This window comes from Cydia amplana, chromosome 6 (assembly GCF_948474715.1).
Source record: "Cydia amplana chromosome 6, ilCydAmpl1.1, whole genome shotgun sequence".
NCBI classification, from domain to species: domain Eukaryota; kingdom Metazoa; phylum Arthropoda; class Insecta; order Lepidoptera; family Tortricidae; genus Cydia; species Cydia amplana.
Window position 1 is genome coordinate 17828073 of NC_086074.1, and position 21474 is coordinate 17849546.

Genomic DNA, 21474 nt, shown 5'->3' on the forward strand with positions numbered 1-21474 from the left:
ATGTAGTTGGTTTTATAGCTTTAGGAGACAAAGATCTCCCACGTGCCTCTTGGCACGTTTTCCTACTTACAAAGTGAAATTAAACGTTAGACTGATAGAAATATTATACAATATATTTATTGACTTTTTAGACAAAAGCTCTTCTCGTATGAAAACTCCTTGATTTGTCGTAATAAAATACGATGTTACAGGTAGTAGTAAATTTAAAGGTTTTTTTATGCTTAATACCTATATGTTGTAAAACCGGCCAAGTAAAACATAAGACCATATCTTTGCGTTTGTTGGTAGGTAGGTGTATATTACTTTAACTTAATTTGACAATACTCGCTGTGCATCTCGCGGTATGTCACCAAAAATGATATAATCAACATCAAATCAAAACTTTTAAATTTCACATACATTCTTCGTCATCATCATCCTCCTAGCGCTTGTCCCGTACTGTGACGGGGTCCGCTTTCCTACTTTTCTCCTTCCACTTCGCTCTATCCCGGACATCGGTTTCTGCCAACCCACAGGCGTGTAAATCTTTGGCGATGACATTACGCCACCTCTGCCTTGTCCTCCTGTTCGAGCCTGGTAAGGCAAAGCTAAGGGCTCTGTTGCCTACGTATTCAGGCGGCCTTCTTCTGACATGCCCAAACCACCTCAGCCGACTTTCTTGGAGCTTATCGGCGACGTCTCTCACTCCTATTAGGCTACCACGGATGTGTTCGTTACGAACCTTATCTATCCTGGAGACGCCGGACATCCTCCTCAGCATCTTCATCTCTGCCACATGGATGGCTTTGAACATGTCGCTGGGTCACTGGCCATATTTCGCTGCCATAAGTGAGGACCTGCCTTATGATGGTCTTGTACACAAGGCCTTTCATTTTTATCGGCATTTTACTGTCGCAGGTCACACCAGTCACCTCTCTCCACTTTAAAGGCCAAGCCACACCGGATGCGTGTGCGTGACGTGCACGTACACGTACGCGTCCCGCTGCGTTGTAGAATACGAAAACACATAAGAGAGGACACACCGCTTGCGTGACGTGTGCGTGACGTGCGCGTACGCGTGACTTGCACGCAACGCAGCTCCGACGAGACAAACCGGCTGCGTACTGCGTGCATGCGTCCACGCAGCGGAGCGGCAACGTCGCTTCGTTGCGTGCAGTGATGACGTTGTGTTTAACTGCGATCCCTATGAGAGGGCGAACCGAGCAGGTTCGGACACGCACAGCTCGGTGCTGCATAGGTGCTGTGCGTGTACACGCGCAGCTCGCTTGTATTTATTTACAACTCGGTCGGTGCGCGTGCTGGTTTTTAATATGGATTCAGAGATAAAAGAAAAACTAATTAAAATCTTTCGTCAATACGAATGTATATTTACAACATAGCACAAAGATTACAAAAAAATACGTCTTATATAAATAATTTGGCCTGTGGGAACAAATCGATGTTAGGTATTAACCAGGCATGTTATATGTGTAATAATTGCAATGGCGGCATTAGGTGAGCTGCTTCCATTTGCAACGGGAGTCACATGATGTAGGTACTGTCGCAGGAGTATTTTATTTTACTGCACGCATGACTGAGCTGCAGCGTGCACCTGCGTGGCGTGTGCAGCACACTGCGTGGCGTGCGCTGCGTGACGTGCGCGTCACCCGGTGTGACAGGGGTGCTGCGCACGTCACGCAGCGCACGCCACGCAGTGTGCTGCACACGCAGCCGGTGTGGCTCGGCCTTAACCAGGCGGCCGCAATCCTGTGTTGAATGTTGGTCTCCAGTGAGCCGGAATCGTGCACAATGCTCCCGAGATATTTGTATTGGTTGCATTTCTGTACTTCCTGTCGGTCAACCAATATTGGTTCGGAGTCTGAATCGGGGACATTGCACTCCATGAACTGCGTTTTTTGCACACTCAACACAAGGCCCCCTCTCTGTAACTGATGCTTCCATGAGAGTAATAATCATACATACATTCTGCGTATAAATAATAAATATAGGTACCTACCTACGCTACTAATCTCGCTAATCTGAGTCGTATATAAATAACAATTTGAGTATTTACACTTCCTTACATAATAAAAGCATCAAGATCTGTCAGTCGCGCTACACACGCCGCGCCAGACAGTCTGGAGTTGTCGCTAAAATGGGGCTTCATAACAATGAGCACACTTTTGTTTTGATCATCACATTGTTGAATCATGATCTCTAATCGCCGTCAATAAGATTTGAACTCAATCAACACGTGTTAAGGTTCAAATTTAAGATTGAGTATGTTTTATGTTTATTGTAATTGTGAATCCTACACGGTATTTAACTCTTTAAAGGTGGATTGTTAGACTTCAATTATATCGTTATCGGGATCAGTTATGTTATCTAATAGTATTTAGGCTTCATTATTTAAATCTCAGATTGGAGATTGTGTTCTGCCTATTTAACATAGCAGTTTTTTCTTTGGCATGTAAAGAAAAAGAAACAGGCATATTACAAAGTTCATTCGGGATTTTAAGAACCAGTTCTTAAATATGTTTATAGTTAAACCAAGCTAATTATGATAGCCCAGACTGTGCAAGTGTTATTTATTTGACAGTAATAAAATAGTAGCTTTTTTGACTGCTACACAATGGAAGGCGTTAAAACACCTATCATCATCATCATCATCTATACGTTTATAAAATTGACGAAACCGGTTTCTGAACGCATAATAGAGGCTTTATGACATGTGTGTAGATAAACCTACTTTAAAGTCGTATCCCAATATCGTTTCAGTGAAGATACTAGGTTTCTTAAAATTTTGAGAACACCTTTTGTTTCGCAACTGACAAACTCGACACGTAGGCGTTCCGAAAAGGGACCATCTTATATCCTCTAGCCGCCCATACGTCAAACCTTGCCAAGCAAAATGAAATTTTATTTTGTCAACACAAAGTTCAAATTAGAATGGAACAGGAGACCTTTTTATAGGTCTCTGGGCGGATAGACATAATTATGATAGCCCAGACTGTGCAAGTGTTATTTATTTGACAGTAATAAAATAGTAGCTTTTGTGACTGCTACACAATGGAATGCGTTAAAACACCTATCATCATCATCATCATCTATGCGTTTATAAAATTGGCGAAACCGGTTTCTGAACGCATAATAGAGGCTTTATGACATGTCAGACATGTGTGTAGATAAACCTACTTTAAAGTCGTATCCCAATATCGTTTCAGTGAAGATACTAGGTTTCTTAAAATTTTGAGAACACCTTTTGTTTCGCAACTGACAAACTCGACACGTAGGCGTTCCGAAAAGGGACCATCTTATATCCTCTAGCCGCCCATACGTCAAACCTTGCCAAGCAAAATGAAATTTTATTTTGTCAACACAAAGTTCAAATTAGAATGGAACAGGAGACCTTTTTATAGGTCTCTGGGCGGCTAGAGGATATGTAAATGCTGTAAATTATGATTCTATTGCACAACAAAGTGGCATTGATATCTCATGCATAATGTTAATTCGTATCATCGTGTCACGGAGATAAAAAACGTTTCTAACAACGTGTAATTGATGACATTATAACGAGTTCTATTTTATCTACCTAAAGTCCTCTACGAGTATAGTATATAATACATACGTATAAAAAGAGCGAGCTCATCGCCAACAAACTGCCCCGCAGTTTGGCGAATCTTTGTATTGTGGTACACATGTTTTATATTTCCATGTTATTTTCAATAATAATAAAAAACAAAATACATGCTTTGTTTGTTACGAATAAAATGGTTAAATAAGTAACTAAGCTTTGAGGGATGTTGACCTCGCGAACTCTCATGGTTCAGCCATTTTGAGCCAAAACGTGACTTGAAAAAAGCGGCCAAGTGCGAGTCGGACTCACCCATGAAGGGGATTTATGACGTATTTTGGGGATTTATGACGTATTAAAAAAAAACTACTTACTAGACCTCGTTCAAACCAATTTTCGGTGGAAGTTTGCATGGTAATGTACATCATATATTTTTTTTACTTTTATCATTCTCTTATTTTAGAAGTTACAGGGGGGGGGGGCACATTTTACCACTTTGGAAGTGTCTCTCGCGCAAACTATTCAGTTTAGAAAAAAATGATATTAGAAACCTCAATATTATTTTTGAAGACCTATCCATAGATACCCCACACGTATGGGTTTATTGAAAAAAAATTTTTGAGTGTCAGGTCTAAGTATGGGGAACCCCCAAAATGTATTGTTTTTTTTTTCTATTTTTGTGTGAAAATCTTAATGCGGTTCACAGAATACATCTACTTACCAAGTTTCAACAGTATAGTTCTTATAGTCTCGGAAAAAAGTGGCTGTGACATACAGACGGACAGACGGACAGACGGACAGACAGACAGACAGACAGACAGACATGACGAATCCATAAGGGTTCCGTTTTTTGCCATTTGGCTACGGAACCCTAAAAATACATATAATTAACGACCCTGCTTACAACATTTTAAGAGAATCGATCGAGAATTGCGACCCGTGGAAGATAATATATATACAAAAATATAAATATACAAAGGCAATAGGTAAGCTGAAATTATGACCTTCGCTTCATTTGTTCAATAAATATACATACTACTTACTTCATGATTAGAATAAAAACAAGTAAAAAAAGGAAATTAAGTAAGTAAGTATTAGAGAAATTAACGTCTTTCTTTGTACTGCCAAAATCTAAGTATAAAACTGTTTCAAACATTAGGTACATTCTCAACTACATTAAAAATCTACTGCAGTGCATCTGAATCAAGCAATTGTGAACTCTCTTCCCTTATCATAAGTAGTTCAACATGCGCGTAATTGTCTTTGTTTCTGCTTGACTTGAACACTGTTTATTTGGCCTACTCTTCATGATAGCTAGTCATACTTCTAATTTCTAAACCTCGTATAACGCTCAATAGAAAAGTGCAAAATGGACTGTGTTGTGTGCAGTATAGAATTTAAATTCTAAAATCGTTGAGGACGAAGATGTGATAGTGATACAATAATGTAAGTGCAGTCAATATTTGAGCTGTATTGGTGGCATTACTCTGTCTCTAGAATGTTGCACTTGAGTGTAGGTACTACTAATGAGTGTACTTTGTGAGAGGTGTGATGGTGGCTCAAGTAGGTAAACTAGGTACACTAAAAGAAATTCTGCGCCACTTTGATTTAGTCAGTGACAAAGATACGCGGCTTCCATTGAGTATCGTCATTGACAAATCATTAACAGACATATTCTTAGAGGCTTTCATAGTGCTTATAGGAATTTAGTCTCAAGAGGAACAGTTGGTACTAACTACTTAAGTTATGCACCACTAGTTTACTTGTTTACTATTAGGTACTTACCTACGAGGACACGGCGATATGATCGTGAGCAAATATAAGTAATAGTTTGTAGGTATACCTGAAACAATTAAAAATTTATATTATTATTTGTATAGTTTAACTTATTTTTCTTACACCAAAATAATAACCCATAAATAAAAACACGACCGTCATAATATACAAATTACTTACCTAATTTAAAAAACATTTTAAAAACCTAGGAGACACCTATTGTGGGTATTGTGATTTGTGATATCAGTAAAAGTTTTATATTCACAATTTCATTACAAATGCTACGATATCTACACCCAATTAAGGATTTTATAACCCTATACTATATAGGTATGTCAAATAAAAATCATAAACAGCTAGAGAGATAAACATTGTTTTTGCAAATAATGTTTAAACTTTCTAAATGAAGAAACAAAACAAATCGAAGCAGAAACGAATTCGCCAGTTTCGTGAAACTATTAAACTTTCTAATCCGATCGAGTCCGCAAATCTGGCACGGAATTGCAGATCAATTGTGCGAAAAAAGCTAGTTGAAAATTGTACAAAGGAAAAAACGAGTTCTACTCTAATCACTATGATATGGCCTTTATATACAACTAGCGACCCGCCCCGGCTTCGCACGGGTTAACAAATTATACATAAACCTTCCTCTTGAATCACTCTATCTATTTAAAAAATCCGCATCAAAATCCGTTGCGTAGGTAGTTTTAAAGATCTAAGCATACATAGGGATAGACAGCGGGAAGCAACTTTGTTTTATACTATGTAGCGATAAAGGTCTGTAACTAGCATTATCCAATTTTAGGAATCCCAATCAGGCCTCGTTTCCTCTCCGGAATGAAAGGCATGATATGGCAGTCACTTTCGTAAAAACTAGTGCCTAATTAATCCGAACCCTTGCTGATCCGGTGATCGTTGTAATCCGGACGGTCTTGGCTTTATATTTTTGTTTCTTCCCGACTCATGCCTTCGAAATTAAGTGCGAAATTTCAAACTGAAGAATACGTAAGTTTTGTATGTAAAATTTCTACTTCTCTAAGTTCTTAACACTACACTTACTAGCAACAGTAGCAACGAAAACGAGTACATACTTAGATTATACTCTATTCGCCCAGACGTCAAAACTTGCCAAGCAAAATGCAATTTTGATTTGTCAAAACAAATATTCAAATTAGAATGGAACAGGAGACCTTTTTATAGGTCTCTGGGCGGCTAAAGGATAAATATAATTATGTTTAGGTACTTGAATGAAAGTTTCATGTTATATCAGATGTCGTTTTAAAATTAGAGAATTTCGATTCGATTCGAGCAACAACATACATTTTGTGAAATGAAATGAGGTCACGATAAGACTAATTTTAAATTCTCAGAGAGATAATAATGTAGGCGGCGCTTACAATTGATAAATCACGAAAAATGCACTTGACCCACGGGTCAATGATAATATTAATTAATAAAAATTTGATATACTATCAAATCAGCCCCATTAATTAATCAAACTTATGATGCATAGTGCATTATTGTTTCATCAGTTTTGAAGTTTACGACTCTTGGAAACTAGTCTAGTTTAAGGTTAACATTCAATTTCTGACCGCAGCTCAGCTGCACTACTGGTACTGAACGCGTCGGTGTTACTGTCAATTTCCATAGTAAAATGGACAGTAGTGCATCTGTCGTTGGAAATGGACTGTCACCTTAACAGAGTCTTAACATGTCTGTCTTTACGTCAAAACCGCTGACCCGATCTAGATGGAATTTGGTATAGACATAGATTGAGGCCCGGGGAAAGCCTGATAGTAAATATTTATGAATCATCGACACTCCACGCAGACGAAATTGAGAGAAGCTAGAGTTTGACGTTTAAAGTAACACTTGCATCGTCTGGGTTATCAAAATCGCTGCCAACTTAGCTTAGTCTAACTCTATTAATATTTCATCATCATCATAACTTCATAACTTAAGAGCTTTGCGCTTGTCGGTGGAGTAATCGCCAATGATTTATTTCTTGTGCCAGTCTTTTAATTTCCTCATACTACGCAATATTTTTTATTTATGTATGAGTAATATTTAAATGAATAATATTCGTCGACGGGCCTAATGACCTTTTAAAAGTCTCCTGGGACACTTACGTGAAATATTGAGTTGGAAACTTATGTTTATTTAGTAAATTCGTCCATTAGCAAATTAGCTTTGTTAAAGTTATCGTCATTTGTCATTGTCCTGCCCTAGTAGCACGGTCGCATTTTTATCGTTTATCACCATGTCTGTCACGTTCTAACAAGTATGTAAGTGCGAAAGTGACGGGCATAGTGATAGTCGATAAAAATGGAACCGTGCTGAGCCCGCTGGAGTAATCATTCCTGAGGGATTGAGTATAATAAAAACTAAAATACAGCTTTTTATAATTTACATTTCACGCTAATAAAAGTTCAGCAATTGTCTCTTGGCTCTTGGAGTAAGTTCAGCACAAAAGCAATATTTCAATTTCTTCAAAGAAAAATGATCGGACAATTTTTTGTTGCTTACCAACTTTTTATTTTTGCCCATCGGGGTCCCTTTGTTTCACATAAAGTTTTAAGTCACAGTTTTCCACCCAAAAAACGTAAATAACTACTTTTTGTCACTTTCAATATCTTTTATTAACATTTTTAACCGACGAAAGGTCATCATAATTTGATATTTTAACCTCAAAGAACTTGAAAAATAAGCAAAAAAACTGACAATGCAGGCAATCAGCGTCCCAAATACATATAATAATATTAAAATTTGCATTGTCATGTTTTTTGCTGACATTTGTATTGCATTTTTTGGGCATGCGGATTACAAAAACTTTAGCTGATCATAAGTATTTATACCTTATCTCTTTGTAATAAAGTCCAATAATGATCAGCTTATTGTGTCGAAGGTACTGGTGTCCATGATTTATGTAAGTATATGAGTCTAACACACGTCTAACACGTTCCGTGACACGATTTAGTTATTTTTTAGACAAGGATTTATTTTTAGATTTGGAAAATATGACAAGATAATTGAAATATAGTATACCTATTATAAGTTAATTAGGTGAGTGGGTAGTTTCCAGTGGATAAAATTTTGTATTATAATTGCGAAAGTAACTCTTTCTGTCTGACTATCTGTTACCTCTCGCTTAAACCGCTGATAGATAAAATTTAGTATGGAGATAGTTTAGGCCCTAGAAAAAACAAAAAACGTAACGGACAGAAACTACATAGTTCCTATTAATAATGTAATATATGTATGACAAATCACACATTAGCATGATATAGCTCTGACTAATCGGACGTGAAGTACCAATTAATTAGGTACTAAAATTGAATCAGCAGACACTTATGACATTCCTTGTGTCTGTAGATAAATCAGTATTAGATCTACAATGTACAGTCTGCTGCAGAGAAGAGGTACCACCCCTGCATAGAGATTTGTATGTAGGTTTTTTAATGTAATAGGAAGATAACGAGCAGGCGAGCCGCCTGATGGTAAGCGGTCATCGCCGCCCATGGACATAAGCAACATCAGAGGAGCCACTTATGCGTTGCTGACCTTTGAAGTTATTAAGATTGCCTCTTAAATAATTATTAAAAGTGCGACATAAATCGGAATGATATCAAGTGTCATTGAAAATATTAAAATCAGAAATAATCTGTGATTGCGTATTTGCTTTAGAACATACATAATGGTCAAATCGGTAGCTCTAATGGTCCGTCATTGGCTCTCGTTTGATCCACACCATTCATATTTCTACAAAAATACTAATATCAACAGAAAGGTCACTAGGCCAGCAACTGTATAGTTCAACCTCAACTTTAATTCCACGGTCGATCCATAAACTCGTTTAAGTGGCACTGGACAAATAACACAAACATAAACACGGGGAAACGGAACGTAAATTAAAAAGTTGTAAAACGGCACGTGGATCGACCGAGATGGCGCGTGCCCATTCGACTAGGACTTTTTATTGGATATTTAGGGGATAATCTAACGACTTTTTGAAATTTGGGAGCTGATATTTTAAATCTATGGATGTTTTCAAAAATAAGAGATCATAATGCGTGTATAAAAAGTACAGGGTATAATTTGTAATCTCGTTTAAGTGGCAGCTAAACAAATACGCGGAGAAACGGAACGCAACTTAAAAAGTTGTAAAAGGCGCGGCACGTGTATCGATCTATTGACCGAGAGGTAGGGAGGTAGGGGCATCCCTACGTAAAATTATTATTTTTTTAAATTAGGCAAGTCTATGAGATTAAGAATATTTAACATATTAATTTCCATCCATTCCATGAAAAAGTACTTACGCTAAGATTTTGGATGGATTTGGCTCAAAAAATTAAACTGCAATTCACGTTTAGCACGATATCGGGACCGGCAAACTTTTAGGAAATAAAGCTGTCGGCAAATGATGTCATTAAATATTACAGATTACAGGCATATCAACCATTATTAACCATTTTAGTGTTAGGTATTAGAATTATATTAGGAGGAGGAGGAGGATTAGATGTTATTAGGATCCTCCAAAGATTAAAATAATCAAACCATAGATTCCGACGAAATGAGAAATCCCTTTAGAACGTTGACATGTCTTCTTCGAATCTCCGATGTCTGTTCGGAACGTCTACACGTAACATTAAAACCTAAACAACAGTGACATCATATTGCAACTGCAGCATGGAAGCTTGCCAAAGCCGAACAATACGAACGGAAGCTAGCGATAAATACTCACCCACGTGACCATTCATAAGACCTTAACTCGTTGGAATAAAGTTTATTAAAAATCAAAGAATTGTGTCGAGTTCTACAGGAACACGCTTAGCCAAAGGTGAACCTTATGGTTTATACAATAAGGTTTAGTTATAACCAAGAGATACGTACTGACTTGTTTATCACTTGTTTCCGTTTGTTCTATGAAATAGGTGAGAGGTGTATCAAATTCTGACTAGCGAATGAAACAGACAAACAGCCATTAATTAAAGCTGTTGCGACTTGCGACGGATGGGTTGGTATTGTGTACATTTTCTAAAACGGAACGTGGAATGTGGAAATGGTTTGTTAAGCGAAAAGTTTTTGCAGCTTTAAGCCGTACCAGTACCTATTCCTTTATTGAATATTTTTCAGTTGGTCTAATTAGATTAATTTATTACGTGATGCGCGAAGATGATAAAATTGACAGAAGATTTTTGTTTTTGATTTTCGCTCAAAATCAATGATCGTAAATAATTTCATTAAGTAAATAATTAAACGAAAACGAATTTAGTTTTCATGACTTTTCTTGACCTACCTAGTTTCCGATTTATTGTAACTATTCCTTTATTTATTCATCCACATAGGTAAGCCTGAAGGCTTACACAACACATATTGTGGGGAACTTTGGGGGTCAGGGTCCTTTCGAACAAGATAGACCGATGATCTAGTTTCACTAGATTATGATTAGAAATGAAAACAGTACATGATCGAGCGTTGTGGAGATCCTTTTAGGAGACAATCAAGACAATGTGAGGTGTAATTGTCTTAGTATTTTAAGATAAGTACAATTTAGGTGGGGTCCCTTTGTTTCACATAAAGTTTTAAGTCACAATGTATTGTTTGTCATATTAGCATTAGTCCTAAAACTGAAACCGTTAACTTTTCAGGATATTCGTAAAGTTATCCTATAGATAGGTTAGGTTAGGTTTGTTTTATGGCAATCCTTAAAAGTTACGTGTTTCTAAATCAAACAAATTATGACTAACGACAAATGCGGACAAATTAGTATGACTTAAAACTTTTTGGGAAACAATAGAGACCCAATTTAGGTACATCACTTATTTGTTTATTTTTACCGTTTACTTACCAAAACCGTATCGTAAGTTTACCAACAACGGGAACAGGCAGCCATCATCCTAAAATATCCTGCACATTTCACAAGCTGATTTACAGACTATAAACAACAACTTCACTGAGCCAGAACTGCCCGTGTCCGCGTATTGCGCAAGTCTTACTAATACATGAATATAGAACTAAAAAAAAACATTGACATAAAAAAATACATCACTTGAAGAGTGCCAGCGTGTATTAAAAAAAATAAAAAAGACCTCTCCGGCGGGGAATCGAACCCCGGTCTCCCGCGTGACAGGCGGGGATACTTACCACTATACTACCGAAGACTTGAACATCTTGTTGAAATTATCGACTATATGCTAACAATATAAACGCTAACTTATTTGTAAATTGTAATTGTGAATTAATTTTTTACTCAAATTAGTGAACGATCAAGTTTGTTAACCTGTTATATTATCTAAATTATCTTATATAATAAATAAGATAAGATAAAATTATACATATTTTCTATACAAACGTAATTAAATTTGCTGATAGTGATATCTAATTAAATAAAAATATATACTCGTAAGTAATATGTATGTACGTACAGTTTTTTTTATACCTATGCTATGAGATATTTAACACCTATGAATATAGCCATTATAGCCAAGTGAGTAATGTTTGCACTTCGCAATTCCCTTGCGTCTCTATAAACGCCCTTCTTGGTAAACAAACTTCTATACGCTCAGAATTCCGTTGCAGCTCTCAAATCTCAAAACAAAGCACATTCAGAGTCACCATTCAAAAATATACTTTATTACACTGTATCTAGGTCCTATTTTGAATGACATAGATATTGCTCACGACATCACAGCTGAAATTGATCTATAAACAAACATTTAAAATTATACTTTATTGCTTAAGATCAAGGTTCTATTTCAAATGACATAAATATTGCAGTTACTACACTAGAGATGAAATTGGTCTATAAATATAGAGAATGAAACTCATTGAGGAGACATCGGCGTGCGCAGGCGGCACTGATTTATTGCAATACGATAAGTCGTTTTGGTAAAAAATACGTAAACAGTATGTTACCCAATTGACTTTGTTGAACTCTATGTAACTTAGAAGGCCGTATGGCAGTCGCTTTCTTAAAAACTGGTGCCTACGCCATTTCATGGGATTAGTTGCCAAGCGGACGCTGGATCCAATGAGACATGTTTGTTGTCTATCTAATGTTAACTTTTTACAAATAACGTCTTGAACAACATAGCAAGCGTCATCTTTTTAATATTCTTCCTATCTAAAGCCTGACCAGTAATATATGATCACTAGCTTTTGCCCGCGACTTCGTCTGCGTGGAGTTAGTAATTTGGGTAGCTTATTTTTACCCATCTGCTTTTTAACGATTCCCCATACAAACTTCCACCCCCTTTTCACCCCCTTAAAGGGAGATTTTTGGGATAAAAACTACCCTATGTCCTTCGCCGGGACTCAAACTATCTCCATACCAAATTTCAACTAAATCGGTTCAGCGGTTTAAGCGTGAAGAGGTAAACAGATAGACAGACAGACAGACAGACACACTTTCGCATTTATAATATTATAGTATGGATTGTCAAGAGGGCGCTGTCATTCTCATGTATAGGGTGACAGTTAAGTATAGTATGACAAACTTAGTTCCAGTGAAATTCCACAACATGGCGCGCGATCATATATTCCTGGTGAGGCTTTACATTTTTCCCAACACCCAAATGCAGGCGATAATTGTATGTCAAACATGTAGAAAAACCTTGTTTTATTCATTACACGAACAATTTTAGTGCTCCGAAAGACGCATTGGGAATAAATAAGTCTTTGTGCAGTACCGAATGCATGACAACTGACATGTCAATACTGGGAAATAACCGTTGTATGCACTTGTGTGACTTGTGTATTATAATAGAGTAAAAGTCGTATATTAACGTCAGACTGAAGTTTCTGTTTCGGCAGGTTTTGACATAAAAATCAAGATTCGGCCGATGGTTCCGTTCGGCCAAAAACCTACCGAACACTTCGGCCGGAAACTAGTTTTTTCATACCTAAGTGTCCCGAAGCCGAAGTTTCGGTTCCGGCATAAAAATCAGACAGCGCGAAGAGACTTTAGACTTTGTTTTATATTATGTAGTGATTTGTTAACCCGCGCGTAGCCGGGGCGGGTCGCTAGGTAAAAATTAAAACTCTAACATGTAACAGTCGCTATCGGATATATCGGGGCGGCCAAGGTGTTAACAATATCTGAACACGCACTCTAACGCCTTGAAAATAGAGGCGTGTTCAGATATTTGTGAACGCTTTGACCACTCCGATATATCAGATGGCGACTGTACAAGTACAAAATCCAATTTGGAACTTTAAACATACACAAACACTAAACACACAAAACTAACGGTCTTCTCATTTTCCTATATCCGGCTAAAAATTTCCACCTGCCTGGCACCGTATTTGGCACCGACTAGTCTACAGATTTGGCACGCCGCCGCGCGGTGCCAATGCCAAGGCTGGCTACGTAACGATGGCAAGGGTATTGTTCCGGCTTATGAATGAAGACAATAAAATTTGGCTTATGAAACCCAATTCATACACTGAGCTACGTTTATTATGGGCCAATCCCGAAAACGATACTTTTTAATACCTTTCGGCTGATCAGGCCCCAATTTCACCACGGTGACAGGTGCGACAATTGTAAAACATGTCAGCAACAGTGATGTTTTACTTTTGTCGCACCTGACCTGTTGCTGACGACACAGGCATCCATGGGCTACGGTTACCGCTTACCATCGGGCGGGCCGTATTCCTGTTTGCCACCATCATTGTATTATTTAAAAAAAACTTTATTACATATATCGGAAAAAAACCGATAATTCTCTTGCGAAGTTTCTGACAATTGCAAAACAAGTTTTGCAAATACGCCAATCGGCCGCCAAATGTTTTGTAATAGAAAATGCCAAAGAGTTTCTACAAAACGTTTATCTCTTGAGAGAATGACATTTACATTGAAGGTTGTAAAGGAGATAAAACATTCACTTTTATAGGTGAATATTTCACTACCACTATTCCTTAGGGGAATGTGGGTAAGGATCGTAAAGTGGAACACGTTGCAATTTCACGGAAGTGCAAAAGGATGACCAAATAGAGTATTTGAATGTACCTATTTAAAATAAATTAGGTATTTTATGCCACGCATGAAATAAACCACCAGATTATTAATAGAGAAACGTTGACAGCAGTATTTTTAGTCACAATTTCTATTTTAAAACCCGTATAAAACTATAAATAATAGGTAGGTAGGAGGTAGGTTATTTAATTGTGACGTCACATGCTAGTGTTTCATATACGAGGGGCGTTCAAAATATTCTCGGTATTGATATCTTACAACCTCTTCTAAAATTTCTTTCGTTACTGGCCGCTAAGGTTTATTCATTGACATTAAAAAAAAGTATAATTCAAACCGAGATGTTCTTTTGTTTTTCTGCAATTGCTGAACAAACATGAACATCATGTGGGAATTGACAATGTTAACTAAATTAGAACATCGATGCGTGATAAAATTCTTGACAAAACAGGGTAAAAATCAAAAAACCATAAAAGAGGAAATGGATTGTGTTTACCGTGAGTCTGCTCCTTCCTTATCTACCATTCAAAAGTGGTCAAGCGAGTTTAAACGTGGAAGGGAGAGTGTTGAAGACGACCCTAGACCTGGCCGGCCTGTAGTAGCTACTTCACAAGAAAATATTGATAAAGTGGAAAAACTTATATTGGAAGATGGTCGAGTGAAGGTAAAATCTATAGCACAAGTAACCAATCTCTCTATTGGTACCGTACATGATATTATCCATGACCATCTTAATATGTCAAAAGTAAGTGCAAGATGGGTTCCGCGAATGCTGACTCGGCTTCAAAAAGACATGCGTGTAGCTTGTTGTTCCGATTTTATTGACCTGTGCGGTGAAAATCCTGATGAGGTGCTGCAAAGAATAGTTACTGGAGATGAAACCTGGGTTCATCATTATGACCCAGAGAGTAAACAAGAGTCCATGCAGTGGCACATTAAGGGTTCAGCTCATCCCAAGAAGTTCAAGGTCATCCCTTCAGCTGGCAAGGTCATGGCCACGATATTTTGGGATTGTGAAGGAGTATTACTGATCGATTATAAAGAAAAAGGTGTAAATATCACAGGACAGTACTACGCTAACATTCTACGTCAATTAAAGGATGCAATCAAAGAAAAGAGGCGAGGAAAGTTAACCAAAGGTGTTATGCTTCTGCATGACAACGCCCCCGTCCATACTGCTCATATTGCCAAGGCAGCTATTGTTGAATGTGGGTTTGAAACTGTTACTCACCCACCGTATAGTCCGGACTTAGCCCCCAGCGACTTCTTTTTGTTCCCCAATCTTAAAAAGGATCTGCGTGGAAATAAATTTTCCGATGATGAAGCATTGAAGGCGGCAGTGGAGGAGCATTTTTACACCAAAGATAAAAAATATTTTTATGCAGGATTAAAAAAAATAATTGATCGATCTTTTAAGTGTATGAACATAGGGGGGAGTATATTGAAAAATAAAAATATCAAACTTTTCGTACTTGTTTGTTTTCATTCTCATACCGAGAATATTTTGAACACCCCTCGTAAATTCCATTATAGCAAAAATCGTTTTGACAGTTCGAAAAAAGAAACAGATTTGACTAGTAGTCAAATACCCTATTGCAGTTGTAGAAAGTAGAAAACATTGTTTGTTTTACTGCTTTTATAACCTGACGCCGATTTGAATTTACAATCAATGTAAATTTAATCTCATTTGGATAATGCTAATGGCTAAACTTTTGTGTGACAAAATCATAAACAAAACTGCAATAATCTTGTAAAAACACAAAACTTTCCAGTCTTGGGCTAGACGGCGCGCGAACTCGTATACGATTTTAGTTACATTTCGGGCCAATGAGGTGACATCAATTCAGCCGACCGATCAAACAACGCAATGTAATCAAACTCGCATGCGAGTTCTCGCCCCGTCTAAATGAGCCCGTTTAATCTTATTTTAGAATCTTGAAACCACTTCACACTAGACCTACTGCCGTATTCGAACTTCAAGATATACACAAGAGACGACACGTACTAGATCTATTCTAGATACGTTATAGTTTAGATTTCAACTAGTTCTCTTTTGCAGCGCAATTCGGGCAACTAATGTCACTTTTATGTTAGATAGAGTTAGATATCTAATAGATGTGAATTAGATCTCTAAGCCATATCTTGTGAAAATCGTTCAAGAGTATCTCCAGAATCGCGCAAATGTCAAATTTGACAGGTTAGATACCTATAAACATATCGTTATCGTATCTTGGTGATGACTAAAAGATATCTTATAGATGTCTATTTCAAAATCCGAATCGGGCCCCTAATGAATTCCATCAAACGTTAGTTGAACTTGGTACGCCAAGTTAGGTAAGTGGTGAGGCAACGCAGCCTAGATGAGACCTGTTCTGAGTCTCCGGGCGTTAGATCGCGAATTGCGTATTGTTATGTAACGGATGCGATGAAATTATCCTGTCGTCTATGTTACCCTTTAATATACGGCCAATCTCGGCGGAAAAAATGTTGTAAATCCCTGACCTATCTAGGCATAAATCTCAGAAATAAGTTAGTCAACAAAGAGGCAGAAGTCGTAAACCTGTGTAATTATTTTACTTAATTGGACGTCATTTAGCAAAAATAATCAATCTCAAAAATATCCTTTTTGTCAAAAAGTAAAAATTTATTGATAGGTATGAGGGTTGGATAGTTTTCCCTAAATTAAGTACAATTTGTAGCTATTTTTTTTTTCTTTTTAAACAGGAAGGAAGTTGAAACTTCACGGTATAGATTTTAATCGTTATATCAGAATATCTGGGAGACCGAGCTTTGCTCGGAATACATAATATATAAAAACTCAAAAATGCGCGTTTTCCCAGAGATAATACCTAGCTAGATCGATTTTTCGCCCCCAAAAACCCCTATATAGTAAATTTCATCGAAATCGTTAGAGCCGTTTCCGAGATCCCCGAAATATATATAGGTACATATAAATAAATAAATAAATATTTATACAAGAATTGCTCGTTTAATCGTTATATCAGATCAGATACACTTTCACACGTGTAAGTATTTGAAAATATCGCGAAGGTTTTAAATCTTTCAAACTCTCATCTCATCTAGTGTTTCGTGTAAACAAAACGTGAATAGTATAACAAAAGACTGTTAACTCTCTAAACCAACACATCACAAACACAATTCAATTACAATTTTAAAATTTCCTTTTAGGCGCGTAACCGTTACACTCCCACACATAAACAGTTTATTTGTTTACACACACACCTACATATATTTAGTCTATGCCTTTAGTTGAACGTTATTTGGACAGTCACTCATAAACATTTAAAAATAGTTTCGACTATGAGACTGAAATAAATTTGTTTGGCCCAAATAATACAGGAGTTGGGAAATCTCTGTTTGCTAAAGCTTACGACACTTTTCCGTTCTATTTGAGAAGAGAAGAAATTCGACCACACTGTGTCAATTATAAATATTTACACAGGTTTAGGTTTACGATTCCTGTTTGTTCGACTAGGTAACTTCTTTTTAGCTCTATCTTATTTTATCTTATACCTTTAAACGAGCAATTATTGTACCTATATATATTTATTATACATAATTATCTATTTAGGGGATCTCGGAATCGGTTCTAAAGATTTCGATGTTTGCTAGGTATAATGGGGGTTTTCGGGGGCGCAAAATCGAGCTAGCTAGGTCTTATCTCTGGGGAAACGCGCATATTTGAGTTTTTATATGTTTTCCGAGCCAAGAAATTTTTGAAATGTTTTATTAGTAGGTATTAGTTAAGGTTATGCGTCTTTCCTGTGGACATAATAAAATTTACGGACTTTAAAGTCTAATTTAAAACCTTCTAGCTCTTAAAAGATGTATGATAAATGTCTTAGAAAAATGTATCTACATCGTCGTAATGTCTACAGAAAAGACACCGGTTCCCAAACTTTTGTAACCCATACCGTATTATATTTTCTTCAAAATTGACGTTGATTTGTAGAGTCAGACTGAGAAAAGTCTGCAGCGATTTTGATAGCCCACGCAGTGCAAGTGTCATTTTAAACGTCAATCTTCTATGAATTTATGACGTGTAAATAACACTATTGCACTGCGTAGGCTATCAAAATCGCTGCAGACTTTTGTTGGTCTAACTGTATGTTCCTATGTTACTGCCATATTCGAACTTCAAGATATTCACAAGAGACGACACGTACTAGATCCATTCTAGATACGTTATAGTTTAGATATCAACTAGTTCTCTTTTGCAGCGCAATTCGGGCAACCAATGTCACTTTTACGTTAGATAGAGTTAGATATCTGTATTCAGATTTCAATAGGCTAGATGACAAATTTTCATTTATGGTATCAATCAATCAGGTTTGTTTTTAGGATCAAATTTCTATATGGGACCCATTGCATTAAAGCAATACAAAAGTCAGAAATGATAGTCAAAGTCCGACCGTCGTACTTCACTCGCGAAACGCCCAGAACAAAACGCTATATGTGTATGATCTTCAATAAAACGAAAGTAGAAAGTCTTCGGGTATTTATTATTAACATCTACTTAGAGATATGCACAATATTATTAATATTATAATAGAGCGAGTTGTGTAGTGTATCAAGGAAATATAGCAAGGGGGAGCTGTCACAGTGACACTTGGTAAGGTTTGACAGCACGTTGTATTTACAAAGGATGTTATGATAGGTGCGTTTATAGAGTATGCTACATCTTTCCCTTTTCAACGAAAATAAGTTTACAATTTCCAATTACTTAAGTTTTAGAATATTATACATTGGTTTTTCTCCTCCCCTTAAAACGAAGACATTTGCTATCTATTAAGCTAGTGAGACTTAAGATAATATCCTTACAGACTATACTAATTACACACAACTTAGAACTGCGCATTCGACCAACCCTGTGACTGTTTGGCTGATCTGGTGAAACATCAAGTAATCATGCCGGCCTTATATGATACGATGTTCTCGTATATTTAACATTATTTTTATCTATGAGATCATACGACCTCATGCCATTACAATTGGTTATGTTACCCTGTAACCATACATTTTTATTAATATCTTTCTTCCACCAAACATCTTGACCCACAACAAATGGTTGCTTATTTCTAGATCTCTTATTATAATTTATTACATTACTATTTCTAGTTTTACTAAATATATTTTCTACATTTGTGATAGTCTTTGGTTGTAAATACTGTGAAGTAACTAGTAACTTTGTTTTTAAATTTCTATTCATTAATAGTTCACTAGGAGTGACATTGGTGCCAGATGTGGGTGAAGCCCTATATTTTAGTAAAGCTAATCTGTAATCACTTTTATCTTCTAAACATTTGTAAAGCATTTTTTTCGCAATCTGAACACCCTTTTCCGCCATACCGTTCGATTGGGGATACCTGGGACTTGTATATGTGAACTTAAATCCCCACTCCTGTGCAAAGTCCCTACACTCCTTCGAGTCAAATGGAACATGGTCAGATACTACTTCAGCTGGAATTCCAAAATTAGAAAAAATATCCATCAGCGCATCAATTATGGACTTGGAGCTTTTATTTGTTATCTTTTTGATGTCTAACCATTTTGAATAGTAGTCGTAAATTATTAAATAATTCTTTGTTTTAAAATCCATAATATCAATAGCTATTTTATAAAATGGTAAGCAAGGTATGTTGCGACAGTAGTGGCTCTTTAACATTGTTGTTTTGAAAAGTTTGACAAGGAAAGCAACGCTTAACATATTCTTCAATATGCGAGTCAATATGTGGCCAAAAATATAAATTCCTCGCAAGTTGCTTCATTTTTGTCACACCGATGTGTCCTTCATGTAAGGTTTTAATTGTTTTAGACGTTATAGTCATATCAAATGTGGACATAAACTCTCGCCCAAGTAACGGGGAACCGCCATTTTTGACAACAAAGAATCGAATATTTCGTGACCGCCCTTCAAATTTGGCTTGTGTGTGAAAATGGCCTAAAGGCGAAATTTTATGTCCGTTGTAAAAGCACATTTTAACATTTGTTTTAACAAGTTTCTTGTGTGAAAAATGTTTGAAATACAGCTCGCTTGACATTACATTCGTGCCTGACCCAGAGTCAATTTCCATGGTAAGGTTAACATTGTCATCAAGAATAATAGGAACTAGGAATGGTTCGTTATTAACTGACCTTAAGTTAAAAAGTTGACATTCTTTACAATTACTAATTGAATCCGCTTCATCAGAACTTGAGGTTGTCCCCACATTAATATTGTTAATGGACTTAATCTTGGAACTACACATTTTCAATAGATGGCCCTTCTCCTTGCACCTTTGGCAGCGGTAGTTTTTGTACCGACATGTCTCGGCCGCGTGGCTCTTCATGCCACAGACTGCGCAACGGTCTTCTTTCTTGTGTACCTTCTCCGACGCACCAGTTCGAGTAGCGCGCGTCCACAACAAGGGTTCCTCCTTGATTACTGTAGTAGCGGTTGACGTAGCGCAAGCTGTAGTTGCGCGCGCCTGACTCGCGACCACTGTCTGTTGCGCTACTTCTAAGGCCTTGGCGAATGTAAGTTTCGCCGCATCTTGTTCACACACGCGATCTCTTACCTTTCCTGGTCTCAGTCCGAGAACGAAGCGGTCGCGGTACACCTTATCGAGAGAAGATGCAAAGTCACAGTGTACAGCCAAGCCTCGCAGCCGCGCTGCCCAATCCTCCACGCTTTCTGCCTCCGCTTGCATTGCGTTATAGAACTTACTAAGGTCCGCAAATGTTGCACGTTTCGGAGTCAGATGTTTATTTAATGCTTCTATCAACTCATCAAATGTAGAACTTTCTACCACCTTAGGATGAAGTAAATTACGGAGCAAAAGATAAGCTTCGTCGGATAGATGAGTCAATAATACGGCCCGTTTCTTGTCCTCTGAATCTATTCCATTTAACAAAATGAACTGTTTTACCTTGTTACAGAATATTTCCCATTGTTGCGTTTTGGGTTCAAATGCACTTAACGTGCCGATAGTCATCGTCGCCATGTGAAATGTATGGAAATAATCCTCAAATAAACATGAATAAAACTCTAGATTCTAGTCAGGACAAAAGAATATATTTTCTAACACAAGACATTGTCAACGTGATCGAACATCATAGACAACCAAGGCGGGAGGATACATACCAGAATGACTGTCTCAAAGTTTTAGGA

At 37.1% G+C, this 21474-nt stretch overlaps 2 protein-coding genes and 1 non-coding gene across 6 annotated transcripts in view; all 3 read right to left on the reverse strand.

The window, feature by feature from the left end:
- Positions 1-21474, reverse strand: part of LOC134648992 (uncharacterized) — a 561268-nt gene that overhangs the window by 478511 nt on the left and 61283 nt on the right. The gene's annotated exons all lie outside the window — the stretch shown is intronic.
- Positions 1-21474, reverse strand: part of LOC134648995 (23 kDa integral membrane protein-like) — a 349619-nt gene that overhangs the window by 230523 nt on the left and 97622 nt on the right. The gene's annotated exons all lie outside the window — the stretch shown is intronic.
- On the reverse strand, positions 11419-11490 carry Trnad-guc (transfer RNA aspartic acid (anticodon GUC)). Its single transcript has one exon. It is a non-coding gene; the product is annotated as a tRNA-Asp (tRNA).